This window comes from Tenrec ecaudatus, chromosome X (genome assembly GCF_050624435.1).
Source record: "Tenrec ecaudatus isolate mTenEca1 chromosome X, mTenEca1.hap1, whole genome shotgun sequence".
Lineage (NCBI taxonomy): Eukaryota > Metazoa > Chordata > Mammalia > Afrosoricida > Tenrecidae > Tenrec > Tenrec ecaudatus.
In genome coordinates this window covers 46,383,167-46,400,583 of record NC_134548.1, presented here as the reverse complement: position 1 = coordinate 46,400,583, position 17,417 = coordinate 46,383,167, and the positions used below count along the sequence as shown (strand labels likewise).

Below are 17,417 nucleotides of genomic sequence, written 5' to 3'. Positions count from 1 at the left end.
GAGAATGCCCTGTGTCTCAATCTGGAGGCCGTCAGTGAACATTCACATGATATGTGTACTTCCCTGGACACATGTTACCCTCCAATAAAAATGAGAAAAGACAATTATAAATGTTCAAAAAAGTCTGTATACTAAACACAATGTATCACCCTGGATTGGGTCCTGGCACAGAAAGATTATATTAGTGGAAAGGCTGATATGATCCAAAAAAAATTGGTAGTCAAAACGTTATGGGCAGCTATTAGTTTTGAGAAGCTTTGGTGGCTTCGTGCTTGAATATTTGCCTGGTAACTGAAAGGATTTGTGGGTCAAACCTACCTAATGGCTCCATGGGAGAAAACCCGGTTATTAACATTGGGAAAGATTATAGCCAATAAAACTTGAAGGGGTAGTTCGACTCTGTAATGAATGGGTGTGTTATGAGTCATAATTGACTCGATGGCACCCAACAACAAAATTCGTAGTTTCTTAATTAAGCCTGATATTGTAAGAAGTTGAGTGAGGAGTATATGGGAACTGTGGCAGTTGCATAATCTGGTGTCAATTTGAGGATTAAGAGTGTAGGGGTGGAGTCTAGCCTGTCAATCCCGAGATAGCCAAGGAGACCTCCTGTGGGCATGGCCTTCTCCTGAGAATTCTGGGAACTGCTGTCTTTTCCTCCTTGGAGACAGGAGACACTTCTCTCTCTCTGCTCACTCCATTGGAGATGCTCTACTGAGGAGACACAGGCTGACTCCCTGTGAGACATCCCTGAGGAGAAGCCATATGGACCTACCCTGATGCAGCCCTGGAAGCTAGAGAAGCCACATGAAGACCCCTGCCAACGCTGAGATGCTTACAACACCACTGGATCCAAACACTTTCTACCCACTGGCCTGTGATCTTCCTGCATTCAGCGTCACTGCATGTGCTTCGTGAGTCTGAAGAAGACTTTATAGATTGGTGTCAGACATATGTGCTAATATCAGACTTATGGGCTTGGACTGGACTGAGGTGGGATGTTTTCCCAATGTTCAATTGTTCTTGTATATAAAATTCTTCCTTATACACATATGAATCACCCGGATTTGTTTCTGTAGTCTACCTAGACTAACACAGGAACTTTGTACTATCTTTATGATTTTGCTATAAACATCAGCATATTCAAAAACACACAAATAAACTACATAGTTAATAGCTAACAAACTCTATCAGGCGAGCTGTGATTAGGTGAGACTAGGCCCTGAAGAAGGACACCATGCTTCTAATGTGAAGAGGCAGGGTAAAAGAAGGAGGCCCTCAACTAGATGGATTGGCAGAGTAGCTGCCACAATGGCTCCCAAGGTAACAATCGCAATGGGGCAGGAACAGGAAGGGGTTCCTGCTGCTGTGCCATAGGGTTGCTATGAGTCAGAACTGACTTGATGACACTTAACAACAACAATACTACGTTTTGGTATCAGAACTTCTTTATACTCTTAACATTTTTTGAGAATGCCATTTACATTTTTCCAAAGACAGAGAAGGAAGGAACACTCTTTTATTCATTCTATGGCACAAAGATATCAAAACCACACAAAGCACCACACAAAATATAAACTACAGGCCAATTTCTCTTATGACTGTGTTTTTGTGTTGTTAGGGGCCATTGAGTCAGTTCCAACCCATAGCAACTTTATGCACAACAGAAGGAAACTCTGCGTGGTCCTGTGTGCAGTGAGGATATAGCTACAATAAGGAGACCGACTTGGCACAGATATAACAATAGAGACATAGACCAATGGAATAAAATTGAGAATCCAGGCATAGACCCACATAAAGGATTTTTGACTAGTAAATCCCTCCTTCTTCCCTCCCTTCTGCCTCTGATAATCAGTAACATACTCTAGTAAAGAGTAAAACTCTTCTGTAAAACCTTTGTAAACCGAGGCAAAGCACTGGGAGAGTGCAGCAGAACAGTAAGGGAATAGAGTGGCAAGGTCCCCAGGGAATGCTGAAGGTGGACTTTGGGGCCAGGGCGTGGTGCCCCAACAGACTGAACTGGAAAATACTCCTGAAGGCCAACAAACGATCTTTGAACTAACGACAAGCTTTTCTTCCTTGTTGTGTTTTGTTTTGTTCTTTGTCAGTGGTTTGTTGTATATTGTTGCTTGGTTTTGCTCTGTCTTGTTTTTGTGCATGTTATTATCTCTAGGTCTGTCTAAATAAGATACGCTGGATGAATAAGCTGGAGGAAAAACAATGGGACTGACAGTTCTGGGGGGAAATGGAATAGGGGGAGGTTGGGGGTAAGGAAGTGGTATTAACAAACCCAGGGACAAGGGAACAACAAGTGATCCAATTTGGTGGTGAGGTGGGTGTGGCAGGCCTGGTAGGGCATGATCAAGGGTAATGTAACGAAGAGGTATTGCTGAAACCCAGGTGGGGATGGAACATGATAGTGGGACAGGAGGAAAGTCAAGGGGAATAGAGGAAAGAGCTGTGAGGCAAAGGGCATTGATAGAGGTCTAGACAAATATATGTACATATGCAAATATATATATTAGGATGGGGAAATAGATCTATGTGCCTATATTTATAGATTTAGTATTAAGGTGGCAGAAGGACATTGGGCCTCCACTCAAGTATTCCCTCAATGTAAGAATACTTTTTTCTATTAAATTGACATTCAGTGATGCTCACCCTCCCGACACAATCACTGAAGACAAAGCGGGTGAATAAGCAAATGTGGTGAAGAAAGCTGATGGTGCCCAGCTATCAAAAGATATAGCACCTGGGGTCTTAAAGGCTTGAAGATAAACAAGCGGCCATCTAGCTCAGAAGCAACAAAGCCCACATGAAAGCCCACATGGAAGATCACATCAACCTGTGTGATCACGTGGCTCAGAAGGGATCAGTTATCAGGCATCAAAGAACCAAAAATCATATCATTGGGTGCACACCTCTATGATACGACTGCTGAGGACAAACGAGTGCATAAGCAAATGTGGTGAAGAAAGCTGATGGTGCCCGGCTATCAAAAGAGATAGCGTTTGGGGTATTAAAAGCTTGAAGGTAAATAAGTGGTCATCTTGCTCAGAAGCAACAAAGCTCACATGGAAGAAGCACACCAGCCTGTGCGATCACGAGGTGTTGAAGGGATCAGGTATTAGGCATCATCAGAACAAAAAAATCTTACCATAGTGAATGAAGGGGGAAGTGCAGAGTGGAGACCCAAAGCCCATTTGTCAGCCACTGGAGATCCCCTTGCAGAGGGGTCTAGGGGAGGAGATGAGTCAGTCAGGGTGCAACGTAGCACTGATGAAGAATACAGCTTTCCTCTAGTTCCTAAATGCTTCCTCACCCACCCCACCCCCCACTATTATGATCTGAATTCTACCTTGCAAGCTTGGATAGAGCAGAGGATGTACACTGGTGCAGATAGGAGCTGGAGGCACAAGGAATCCAGGGCGGATGATCCCTCCAGGACCAGGGGTGTGAGTGGCGATACTGGGAGGGTAGAGGGAGAGTGGGTTGGAAAGAGGGAACCGATTACAAGGATCTACATGTGACCTCCTCCCTGGGGGATGGACAACAGAAAAGGGGGTGAAGGGAGACATCGGACAGGGCAAGATATGACAAAATAATAATTTATAAATTATCAAGGGCTCATGAGGGACGGGGAGCGGGAAGGGAGGGGGGGGAGGACCTGATGCAAAGGGCTTAAGTGGAGAGCAAATGCTTTGAAAATGATGAGGGCAATGAATGTACAGATGTGCTTTACACAATTGATGTATGTATGGATTGTGATAAGAGTTGTATGAGCCCCTAATAAAACATTTTAAAAATTAAAATAAACCTTGTAAAACCCACAGGGGTAGTTCGACCCGGTCCTATAGGATTGTTTAGTTGAGTGAGTGAGCCTGTAAGTCTTCATAGGAGCAGGCAGCAGCATCTTTCTGCCACGGAGTTCTTGGTGGGTGTGAGCCCTATGTCTAACCCACAGAGCCACCAGGGCCCTGTGTTCACCTACCAGACCTGTGCTATCTGTGGTTTAGCTGAAAATCGAGTCCTGGAGGGTGACTAAGGACCATAGCACTATAGCTTCCTCCAGTCCCTCCCCAACTCGTAAGCATGTTTTTTAAATAAGCAAAGTGATTTTCTTTAAGTAGATTCTATCCATCAGTATTTATCAGAAATTATTGAGAAAACTGAGAAATTTACAAATGAATATTCATTCTTTAATATAATAACAATAAAAAGTCTATTGTATGCTCACAGGAAAATGTCTTTCTATGAAAAACAGCTCCATATTCCGAAATGAAACACCAACAATAAGTAAGTGAGGAGAGTCACGTTGTTTTCTACTTTTGCAAAGCTCTCTCATGTCTCACTCAACGGAAGAAACCTGCATTCTCCAGTTGCTTCTGCTTTCATCCGCGGAGAACCCGGGCATCATGGAAGCCTTCCCTGTAGAGGTACCAGAAAAGGAGTGTGGAAAAGGCCAACTAACTGCAGCGTGATATTGTGGATGGAAGCAGTCCGAACCTTGTGGGATCCCTGTGAGCCACACTGTGGATCCATTGCTATGTAGGAATGGATCATTGAAACTATAAGATTGCATTTTCATTAGACAGCCTTCTAGAAAGTTACTTAAATTAGATCACACTTGAAAGGAAATGTTACCACTTGACACTGTGGCCACAGCTGTAAGTGTTGTAAGTATGTACTGTGTGGTATGTCACGAAAATGGACTCTTGTTGTTACCACAAGGGGGAAAAAAAAAAAAGGAAAATGCTGCAGACAAAGCAAAACAGAGATTCTGCAGGAAGCTCATTAAGCCCTGTTGCCAAGAGACCCGCTCCTGCCAGTGTTAGTGGGTCTGCTTCTCGCCTACAAAGGAATGAGGCCATGGCCTTGGTGGTCACGGGGAAGCCCTGCTCCGCACTCAGGGCTCCAGAAGATACCAATTCAGCTGCGTTGGTTTTAATGCAACGACAAGCAGCTGATACTGAGGTCGTGCACAGGAGGGGAATGCAGCCTGCTAGGATTTTATTCAGGTGAATTCAGTTCCAAACTCGGATAATGGCTAAGTCTCAGGGATTCCACCAGTCTCCGTCTGATCAGTAAGCTTTAATTTGTGTGATTATTTTTTTTATAATTTTGAGTTCTGTCTCACTAGGCTGAAATCTGCATAGAAACTGACTACCATATTGGGGAAACCAAGGAAAACTGGTGAGTTCAGTGTTGACCTTTCAGTTAGCAGTGGAGTGCTTAATCATGGTGCCACCAGGCTCCTTTGAGGAGTCTCAGGTGGCCCTTCTTTCAGAAGCCCCACCCCTATCGGCAGCCCGGCTTGTCCTCTACTCCCAGTCAAAACCCACCCACCTCCTTACATAGCATTATCCTGATCCGATAGCATAAATTAGTTCTGCCAGCTTCTATTTTTCACATAAATGGAATAAAGTATAGATTTTTTTGCTTCCAACTTGTATTTGAAGTAGTTTATGCTTAATGCTATGTATCTGTGTGATTATCCATATCGTTACATATTTGTTCGCTTTCATTACTGATACCAAATATTCCATTGTATGAACATAGCACAATTTGTATATCCATTTTCTCTAGGATGACCACCTGGACTATTTCCAATTTAGGGCAATTGTGTTGTAAAGCTGCTGGAAGCATTCTTGTGGAAATAGTGGTTTTTAAAAAATTTTTTGTGGAAAACTTTTTATGGATACATTAATTAGTTTTACACTTAAACATGCCATGCTTGTGATTTTAAAAAATCTAGCACTGTAGAAAGTTATGATGTGAAAACCACAAATTGTCTTCTCCATCTCTCTCTCCTTTCAACTTCTTTCTTGCAAACCCCAAACCAAGCCAAGCCAAGCCAAGCCAAACCCACTGCCAAGCATGCCATTCCAACTCATAGCAAGCCCATAGGTCAGAGTAGAACTGCCCTTTTAGGTTTCTGAGACTTTGCAGTTCTACAGGCTCCGTTTAATGCCCACCCCAGCCCCCTGCCCCAGCAACCGATGGGTTCAAACTACTGACCTTATGTTTCCTAACCCACTACTCCACCAGGACGTCTGTAAGCCCCATTACTCACTCACCCCCCCCCCCACGCAGTGGATTCCTACTCACAGCAGCCCAGAGCAGGTAGCCTCAGCCTTCTCCCACAGAGCGGTTGAGGAGTAAGCCCTGTGAAGTTCCCATCAATCCTTGCAGGGGGGCTTTTTACATTTAACAGTTTAGCTTATCTTAGAGAATGTATCAGTCAAGACAGGCTAGTGTATGCTGGCGTACTGAACATTCTCCAAAACTCTCAGTGCTTTCAAACCACACGTGTATATCCCACTTATGTTTCAATCCAGGCTTCTGGTAGTTGCTCAAAGACCCAGACAGCACCTCACCATTTGTCTTCATGGTCACTGAGACAGGGAGAAGGGGACCACCCAGAAGAAACAAGCTTATGTCCAGAAGTGATGGGAAAGCGCAGCCCTACTGAGAGAAGCATCGTAGCAATCGCCACAGAAATCTATTCTCATTCATACACATAGTTCTACATCATTCTACTATGATGAAATGATACTGTTAATTACGTAATCAATTCTTATTATTAGACAATAGGAAGCAATGCTACCTGGAATAGCCTTTTATATTTATATTGACCCACTTGTCTCAGTACATCTCTGGGATGAATTCCTTAGAGTAGAACCGCTGGTTAGAAGAGTACGTGCATTTTGAAACTGTGCTCAATATTACTAAGATGGCGAGGCTTTGTTACATTGTTACCCAAAGGGCTTGCCAATTTGCACACATACCAAAAGAGAAGGAGGATTCCATTTTGACCTGCCTTTATCTAATTTTAAACGTTCACCATTCCTATGAACTCTGGTGCTGTCAAGCTGATTCCAAATCTGGAGCCTGTTATGGATTGGATTGAGTCCCCACAAAATATGTGTTGTAAATCCTAACCCCTATACCTATAAATAAGGAGCCCTGGCAATGTAGTGGTTATGCGTTGGGCTGTGATCTGCATGGTCAGCAGTTCGAAACCACCAATAAAACAGGGCTTTCTACTCCCTTAAAGAGAAACTCACAAGGAGTCACTATGAACCAGCATTGACTCGATGGCGGCGAGATACCTATAGCTGAAAGGAGCCGTGGTGGCGTAGTGGTTTACAAGCAGAGCTGCTAACCACCAACTATTTATTACATGGGGTAAAGATGTAACTCTCTGGTAAAGTGTTGCAGCCTTGGAAACGCAAGGGAGCAGTTCTCCCCTGTCCTATAGGGTCACTATGAATGGGAATCAACTCTATGACAATGAATCTGTGCTTTACCTATAGCTTTAATCCCATTTGGGAATGGGTGTCTTTGTTAGGTTGATAAGGCAATGTAAATATAGAATGTATTTTAAGTGAATCTCTTTTGAGATATAAAAGCAGATTGAGCAAGGGACCAAGCAGAGATGAAACAAAAACCCAAACCAAACTCCCTACCTCCAATCGATGCCGACTCACAGTGACCCTAGAGGACAGGGGAGAACTGCTCCTGTGAGTTTCTGAGACTGGAACTCTTTCCAGGAGTAGAAAGCTCTGTTTGACTCTCACAGAGTGGCTGGTGGTTTCAAACTGCAGACCTTGCAGTTAGCAGCCCTACGCATAACCACTACACCACCAGTAGAGAGAAGGGAGAAAATTCCATGTCAAGTGAAGATCACCAAGGAACCAAGAATAAGGACCTTTTTGAAGATAAACAAGCGGCCATCTAGCTGAGAAGCATCACAGCCTGTTGGGAGCCGATAGCCATTAAGACCCTGGCCTCAGACACGTAGCAGAAACTTGGCCACTTTCTAACAGCAAGGCTTGGTTTCCTGCCCAACTTCGCCCCCACATTCCAAACTACGTGCTCAGTAGTATGGGCAGTTCCGATAACTGACCTTGTTGCCATTAGTCAAAGTGCTGAGCACCCATTGAACTGCAGATATACCATATTAGGAACATCGTGATAAGTTCACCCGGTAAGCCTTGATTTGCATGCGGACGTCACCACGGATGTCTTTGAGTACTGTTGCGCACCCTTTGTACCTTATTGGGAACAGTGGCTGATTGGTTGTTGTACAGTGTGCGGTTGTTACACAGTGTGCTTCATTGGAATATGTGCCTCCCACTTCCTTCTCTGTTGTGAATATATACCCAGAGTTTTGGCAAAATAAACGGGCTTGATCAGCACTTGTCTTGCCCCATGTCTCTCTTTCTTTTTCCCATCCAGGTTCGTTGCCCCTCCGGGTCACTGCATGAGGGTCTCGCTGGACGAGACCCTAACAAAAGCCCACATGGAAGAAGCACACCAGCCTGTCTGACCACAAAGTGCAGGAGGGACCAGTCATCAGACAACAAAGAACTATAAATCATATCAATGGGTGCCCACTTCCCTGATACAATCAATGAAGACAAACGTGTGCATAAGCAAATGTGGTGAAGAAAGCTGATGGTGCCCAGGTCTTAAAGGCTCAAAGATAAACAAGTGGCCATCACCTCTACTCAAACACTCCCTCAATGCATGAATACTTTCTTTTATTAAATTGGAACTCTATGATGCTCACTCTCCTGACACAACTGCTGAAGCCAAAGTGGGTGAACAAGTAAATGTGGTGAAGAAAGCTGATGGTGCCCGGCTATCAAAAGAGATAGTGACTGGGGTCTTAAAGGCTTGAAGATAAACAAGCGGCCATCTAGCTCAGAAGCAACAAAGTCCACATGGAAGAACACACCAGTCTGTGTGATCGAGTGGTCCCGAAGGGATCAGTTATCAGGCATCAAAGAACAAAAAATCATATCATTGGCTGCACACCTCCATGATAGGATCGCTGAAGACAAATGGGTGCATAAGCAAATGTGGTGAAGAAAGCTGATGGTGCCCAGCTATCAAAAGAGATAGTGTCTGGGGTCTTAAAGGCTTGAAGGCAAACAAGCAGCCATCTAGCTCAGAAGCAAAAAAGCCCACATGGAAGAAGCACACCAGCCAGTGCGATCACGAGATGCCAAAGGGACCAGGTATAAGGCAGCAATATATATATATATACCATATTGAATGAAGGGGGAAGTGCAGAGTGGAGACCCAAGGCCCAAGTGTCGGCCACTGGAGATCCCCTCATAGAGGAGTTTAGGAGAGGAGATGGGTCAGTCAGGGTGCGAGGTAGTACCGATGAAGAACACAGCTTTCCCCCAGATCCTGGATGCTTCCTCCCCCCAACTACCATGATCCGAATTCTACCTTTCAGGGCTGGATAGGGCAGAGGTTGTACACTGGTGCATATGGGGGCTGGAGGCACAGGGAATCCAGGGTGGATGATACCTTCAGGACCAAGGGTGTGAGGGGCGATGCTGGGAGAGTGGAGGGTGAGTGGGTTGGAAAGGGGAAACTGATTACAAGGATCCACATGTGACCTCCTCCCTGGGAGATGGACGGCAGAGAAGGGGGGGAAGGGAGACTCCGGATAGGGAAGATATGACAAAATAACAATGTATAAATTACCAAGGGCTCATGAGGGAGGGGGGGAGTGGGGAGGGAGGGAAACAAAAAAGAGGACCTGATGCAAAGGGCTTAAGTGTAGAGCAAATGCTTTGAGAATGATTGGGGCAGGGAATGTACGAATGTGCTTTATACAATTGATGTATGTATATGTGTGGATTGTGATAAGAGTTGTATGAGCCCCTAATGAAACGTTTAAAACAAAACAAAACAAAAAATAGAACACCCGCACCAATGGGAAAGTGGAGCTGCAAGAGCTGAACGACCGCTTCGCCAACTACATGGACAAGGTGCGTTTCCTGGAGCAGCAGGACAAGATCCTGCTGGCCGAGCTGGAGCAGCTCAAGGGCCAGGGCAAGTCGCGCCTGGGGGACCCCTACGAGGAGGAGATGCGCGAGCTGCGCCGGCAGGTGGACCAGGTCACCAAGGACAAGGCTCGCGTCGAGGTGGAGCGCGACAACCTGGCCGAGGACATCATGCGGCTCCGGGAAAAGTTGCAGGAAGAGATGCTGCAGAGAGAGGACGCAGAGAGCAGCCTGCAGTCTTTCCGACAGGATGTCGACAACGCTTCTTTGGCCCGTCTTGACCTTGAACGGAAAGTAGAGTCCTTGCAGGAAGAGATCGCCTTTTTGAAGAAACTGCATGAAGAGGAAATCCAGGAGCTACAGGCCCAGATTCAGGAACAGCATGTCCAAATCGACGTGGACGTTGCTAAGCCTGCTGCCCTGCGCGACGTCCGTCAGTAGTATGAAAGCGTGGCTGCCAAGAACCTTCAGGAAGCGGAAGAATAGTACAAGTCCAAGTTTGCTGATCTCTCCGAGGCTGCCAACAGGAACAACGATGCCCTGCGCCAGGCAAAGCAGGAGTCTAATGAGTACCGGAGACAGGTCCAGTCGCTCACCTGTGAAGTGGATGCTCTTAAAGGAACTAATAAATCTCTGCAGCGCCAGATACGTGAAATGGAAGAGAACTTTGCTCTTGAAGCTGCTAACTACCAAGACACTATTGGCCGTCTGCAGGAAGAGATTCAGAACATGAAGGAAGAAATGGCTCGTCACCTGCGTGAATACCAAGACCTGCTGAATGTCAAGATGGCCCTTGACATTGAGATTGCCACCTACAGGAAGCTGCTGGAAGGCGAGGAGAGCAGGATCGCACTGCCTCTGCCAACCTTTTCTTCCCTGAATCTGAGAGAAACCAATCGGGAGTCGCTCCCTCTGGTCGACACCCACTCAAAGAGAACTCACTCTCCTGATCAAGACCGTGGAGACCCGAGACGGACAGGTTATCAATGAGACTTCTCAGCATCATGATGACCTTGAGTGAATTGATGACCTTGAGTGAATCTTGCACGCACTCGGCGTGGCAATTTCTTACCAGCAAGAATACAAAATAAGATCCATATTGTAAAGGAACAGCTTTTAAGTGCCTTTCTGCAGTTTTTCTTCAGGAGCGCAAGATAGATTTGGAATAGAAATAAGCTCTAGTGCTTAAGAACCAACCTAAAACTATTAGAAAAAAAGTAAAGGTTTACAACTTAATCTAGTTTACAAAGAAGTCTTGTGCTAGAATACTTTTTTAAAGTATTTTTTGAATACCATTAAAACTGCTTTATTTCCCAGTAAGTATCTGGCCAACTGTTTCTGCTTCAATAAATTTTTAGGGGAAAAAAATTGAGCTAGGTCTGCAGGAGCTGCTTGAATATCCACCTCCTTCTGAGCCTTGCTTTTGACAGATGGATGCCATAATTATAGGTGGTTTGGGTTGAGCTGATGGAAAAGTTAAGGGGATGCTAGAAAACTGGCAGGATAAAAAGAATCCAAAATATTGAGGATCAGAGACATAACTTCAAATCGTAGGCCTTTCAAAACCTTAGACCATTAACTCCTTTGACCCATTCTACCCTAAAACATTATAAACATGGATTGTTCTAATAATAAAATATAGATTGTTATAAATAAAAGTGGGGGAGATGAATGTTTAGGATGGGTAAATTGTATTACCCTTTATCTCTGGGACTGGTACATTTTGAAATTCACAAACTGAAAGTGTATATCTAAATTTAAGTAAAAGAAGCAAGAAGGTGAAAGACTAGACTCTCATATGTCCCTAGTGAGGGCAGTTTTGTAGCTGCAACTTTCACAGCGGCTTCTGTATTGAGCTAGGGAAGATGCAGACGGCTGCTGGTGGTGATTGGTGCCCTAGCCTGGCTTCCACTGCATTACAACAGAATGCAACCCGACCTGGTGGTACACCACTCTCACAATTGTTATGTTTGTGTCAACTGTTGCAGCCATTGGGTCAATCCATCTCTTTACCAACACAGCAATTCAAATGAAATCTAGGATTCTTCATTTTGGTTATTTTTCACATGTCTCTTTAGGCACAAACTTCCAATACAGTAGTAAGAAACGTTCTGGCGAAACAAGGGTAAGCCAAAAGTATTGCTATAAAATCACTGGGATCTTTATTAAACAAAACACTTCAAGATGTGAAGCTACTGATTCTTGATATACCCTCCATCTAACTGGATATTCTTTTGAAGGCAGCCTTTCCATATCTCTATTCCTTCCTTGAAGAATTCTGTGGGCCTTTTCTCAACACCATGTCGAAACACCCTCAAGGGACTAAATCTGCATTCTTTGAGTTCTGGAAACAAAAGGAAGCCGGAAAGTCAAGACCAGGGCTGTAGAGTGGATGTTGTAAAGTACCCCAGTGAAATTCTCATAGGACTGTCCTTGCTCCCATCGGAAAGTGAGCAGGTGCGTTGTTGTGATGGGAAAAAAATTCCTTGACACAATTCTCCTGGCCTTTTTCTCATTAGTGGAATTTTTTATTCTCTTAAAACGTCATCATAACCTGCCATGATTATCCTGTAACCTCTGAGAAAGTCGATCAGGATTCTTGCTTGGTACCACCCCAAAGCATTCACCAAAACCTGCTGAGCTGATGTCTGGGCCTTGAATTTAACCGGCTCAGCAGATTGTCGGGGCAACTAGTGTTCTTATTGGACCTCTTTTTGAAGGCGCCTGACAAGACTAGGACATGTATTACTGCGAGGACTTCTCTGCAGCCATTCACTGATCCCAGAGACATATATAAGCATGTTTCCTTTAGAATAAGCAGGTACAGGGCTCTCCCTCTCCTCGTCTCCGAGCAGGGCTGAGAGAAAGCAGATCCTAAGAAGTCCCAGGAAGACAGCAACTGTGTTTGGGATCCAGATCCATTTGTCACCTGGAGAAAGGGCTGTGCATTTATGTTTTTACAGAATAAAGCTGATGGACTCCCCTTAGAAGGATGCAACCTCGTTTGGAGAAAAATGAAGGAAATGGATAAACCACCCAATTTTTTTTTTTACATTTTATTAGGGGCTCATACAACTCTTATCACAATCCATACATATACATACATCAATTGTATAAAGCACATTCGTACATTCTTTGCCCTTATCACTCTCAAAGCATTTGCTCTCCACTTAAGCCCTTTGCATCAGGTCTTCTTTTTTTCCCCCCTCCCTCCCCGCTCCCCACTCCCTCATGAGCCCTTGATAATTTATACATTGTTATTTTGTCATATCTTGCCCTATCCGGAGTCTCCCTTCCCCCCCTTCTCTGCCGTCCATCTCCCAGGGAGGAGGTCACATGTGGATCCTTGTAATCAGTTCCCCCTTTCCAACCCACTCACCCTCCACTCTCTCAGCATTGCCCCTCACACCCCTGGTCCTGAAGGTATCATCCACCCTGGATTCCCTGTGCCTCCAGCTCCCATATGCACCAGTGTACAACCTTTGCCCTATCCAGTCCTGCAAGATAGAATTTGGATCATGGTAATTGGGGGAAGGAAGCATCCAGGATCTGGGGGAAAGCTGAAACCACCCAATCTTAATCATGATTCTGTTTCCCGTTTACTGACACCCTGAAAGGAGGGACTATTTGTTTATGTTTTCACAGGCAAAGGCGATAGGTAGATTCCTCTTCAGCCAGCAAGACCCAGAAAAAAGGAGGGAAGCTGATGCGTGACCTGACCCTGTCCTGCTGCTGAAGTTATTCAAAATGTCAAGAAGACCTCGTAGATTCCTGAGGATGGTGATTGCTGACTGCTGAGATATTTCTTCCACTGCTGATGCTGTCTAAGGGACACTCTGGGACTCTATTATAACTGAACATTTTATACAATAGTGACTGGACTATGATAACAGACTGTCATTTTGCTGAAAGATCAAGATTTTGGAGTAACAATTAATGCTATAATGTGATTGGAATGTAACTGATTTTTGTGTAACTCCTTACCCACATAATAAGACATTGCATGATTGGGATTTGATTGGTCAATGAAAAAGAGGAAAACCCACAGTGAGACAGATTGACACAGTGGCTGCAGTAAGAGACTCGTGCATAGCAATGATTGTGAGGATGCAGCAGGACCAGCAGAGCTATATTCGGTTGCACGTAAGGTTGCTGTAAGTTGGAACTGACTCAACAACACCTACCAACAACAATATGAGCAAGTCAGCATCTTACCTTTGTGGAGTTCAAGTCAGGTTACCAGATAAAGTCGAGGGTGCCCAATAAATACGAATTTCAAGTAAATCACAAATAATATCTAAAGTAAATCCCAAATATGTATAGAATATACTTAAACTAAAACGTGTACTTATTGTTTATTTCAAATCCAAATTTAATTGGGCATCCTGCATTTTTATGTGCTAAGTCTGGCAGCCCCAAACTGTCTAAATCAAAGCTACAAAAGGTGGCCCCTACAACAGATGTCTACATACTTTAAAGTTATCAGTCAAATTAACAGAAGGTGAACTAAGATACATTCCATTCTCCTGTCTTGACAAACACAGGAGCTCTGGTGGCAGAGTGGTTTCTCATTGAGCTGTTAACTCTGAGATCAGCAGTTCAAATCCACCAGCTGCTATGCTGGAAAAAGATGAGACTTTGCACTCCCATAAAGAGTTATAGTCTTGGGGGGAGAGAGCACTAGAATCGATTGTGATGATGTCATAGTCAACTCTTTTTGAAAGTGATTTAACCATGGAAGTTATATGATTTGTGAATCCTATATCAAGAAAACTACTAAAGAAAAGAACTCAAACTTGATCAATGGGTGAAGGGGAAAGAGTTGTTTATTGGGAAGTATTAAGCTTATGCTAATTGTGGTGGAATAATTTGGAAAAGAATATCAATAATGGTTGTACAACACAAAGAGTATGATCAATAACACTGAATTAAAGATGGAGAAGTTGTTGAATTAGAGAATGTTTTATTGTGTATTTTGTTGCCACAATTAAAAATAAAATTACATGAATAACAATTACATGGAAGAGGAAAATAACAATGTGTGTGTAGAGAACATCTATTTCATAAAATGTGTTCGCTTGCCTTTATTTTACAAAATTACAAAAAAATTTTAATTACAAATAATGCTATGATCATATTTTCATGTAATTTTTGTTCTACTGACAATAATTATCTAAAAGAATATAAAATAATATATACTGTAATTATATAAAACTTGTGCACATTTTAAATATATATACCACAAACTTTAAACTAAAGCAGGTAGTAAAATTCAAAAGGTTTAGATTATTTTTATGTGTTTCAAAAATATTTGTATTCACCTTCTTTAAACCTACAGTAGGTTAGCCTAATCAGCAAAGAATACCTGGCTTGATCATAGTGCCTTTTTAAGACCCAAAGGAGATCAAGTGGACAACAGGGATTGGAAAGATTAGATGGGAACTCAGCAGGCATTGAGTGCACGTTAACGTTAATGGGCGAGAACAATTCATAAAAAGAGAGTGAGAAAGGTGGTACACCTTGAAGACTGTGAAAAATGTCACATGGAGGAAGTGTTGAATTGCTATATGTTCTGCTGTGTATATTTTCAATCACAAATAAAATAAAATTTTAAAATATGTTCCTCTAAAATATTCAAAATTGTGTATTTAAATAGATGTCAACTCTGATAAACAAACATGAATACTTATCCAAAATTTCAATTAAAGAGAACATTTTCAATATAATGGTTGAACTTTTTATTAACTATCACTAAATGTGTGTCTAACAGTGAACCATATTGTAATGTCCACATGTAAAGAGCTACTATCACATTACATACATGTTAGGTCCAAACCTATCAAATCAGGAGTAATATAAATTGTTTAATGCTACGAAGTATTTCTCAGCTCTGACGCGGCTGCAAGCAACACTAATTCATGAATATCTGCACACTCACTTGCCATCAAGTCAATTCCTAACTCACAGTGATCCTGTAAGAAAACCTTTGTGGCTTTTCAAGGCTGTAAATCTCTATGGGAGCAGAAAGCCTCATCTTTCTCTTGGGGAGCAGCGCTTGGGTTCAAACTGCCGACCTTGCAATTAATTAGCAGCCCAACACATAACCCACTACACTACCAGGGCTCCTATGAATAACTACAGAACCAAGAATTGGAATTCCAAGAGAAGCAAGCAAATGGACCCATAGCCCCAGGGAGAAAGTCTTACGTCTGTGTGAGCTGAGAGGAAGGCTTGCCATTATCATGTCTTCTCTGCTACCAAAGCACTCCAGCCCCTTAAACCCCCCTTGAATGTTGTAGCACTGTCGGTCTCTGACATCTTCCGCAGCAGGTCTGGAAAATCTGCACATTGTTCAGGCATTGTTGTTTTTTGTCCAAAGGACATGAGCCTGGACTTGTGGAGAAGTATTTCCCTGGGACCTGAATACTGTCGGCCGCGAATGGTAAGGGTCGCCCCTCCTGCAGTGCCCACCCTGAGCCAAGAGATGTTCATGTGTTTGTAAATCAATGTGTTTTTAATGTGTGTGTGTGTGTGTGTGTGTGTGTGTGACGTGTGAGATGCTCTAAAATGCAGAGCCTGGGCCAACGCCTCTCGCGGCAAGATCTAAGGGTGGTCCTGGCAGTAGGAACCTGATCATAACGAAATAAATGCAAGCAGTAAATAATAATCTAGCCCTTTGGCGATGGTAAATTTGGCAAGCCCCCCCCCCCCGCCCCCGCCCCGCTTCTACAAACAAGGAAACAACAGTGCTTCTATAGAAAGCTCCACCATGGCTAAAACTAAATGTCAACCAGGAAACAGCTAGTGCTCCGCTGGCCAAGGGCAGCCCGAAGCGTGCAGGTGGGTACAAGGAGCCCCTCCTTGGGGAGTTCATGGTCTCCTTGCTACCGCCAAGGAGGGACAGAGAAGGGGGGCCTCTTTCCACAGCCCTTAACCCCAGCAGGACTGGATGATACCATTTTCCAACCCCCCAGTACAAGAGACTTTCTCGCTTTAGTTTGGGAGCAATTTCTAAAATATTAATGTTTTTAGAGCGCTGCGGCGAGGGACTTGGCAGCTGGCCCGCAGTAAGCATAAGGCTCACTGGACTGAACTTTGTTCTTCCAACCAAGTGTGTCTCCACCCTGCCTGCCCTTTTCAGCTCGGAAAAAGAGATTCTATTTCAGTAGCTCTCCAGTTCTCCGTTTCAGGACTTGCTTCATCGCACCACCCACGCCCACCATCACCCCCAGGCTTAGGGGGATGATAGGCTCCTCTGCGCTGTTCCTTTAAGGGAGACACTGAGCTTGATTAGGAACGCAAAATCCGCAGAGGGAGGGAGCTAGTCTGTCTTCTACCCTGAGAATCCATGAATGAGGCTGATCACCACGATTCTTTCCCACTGTGGCTTCTTTGTTCAGATCAACTGACTTTATTTTTAGAGCCGTCTGAGGCTCACGGAACATTGAACAGGCTGTACAGCGAGTTCTCATACATCCCCTCCCCCACCTCCACACGCCACACTCTTGTTCCTATTATTAACATCTCGCAGCACCGCGGCTGATTTGTTCAAACTGAACCAATATTGTGAGCTGCCCCGCAGTCCCTCCAACACGCGGGGTCTTCCTG

At 44.0% G+C, this 17,417-nt stretch overlaps 1 pseudogene; it reads left to right on the top strand.

Annotated features, from left to right (window-relative positions):
- Positions 1-1,311: 1,311 nt before the first annotated feature.
- On the top strand, positions 1,312-11,141 carry LOC142433313 (vimentin pseudogene; annotated as a pseudogene).
- The last annotated feature ends 6,276 nt before the right edge of the window (positions 11,142-17,417 follow it).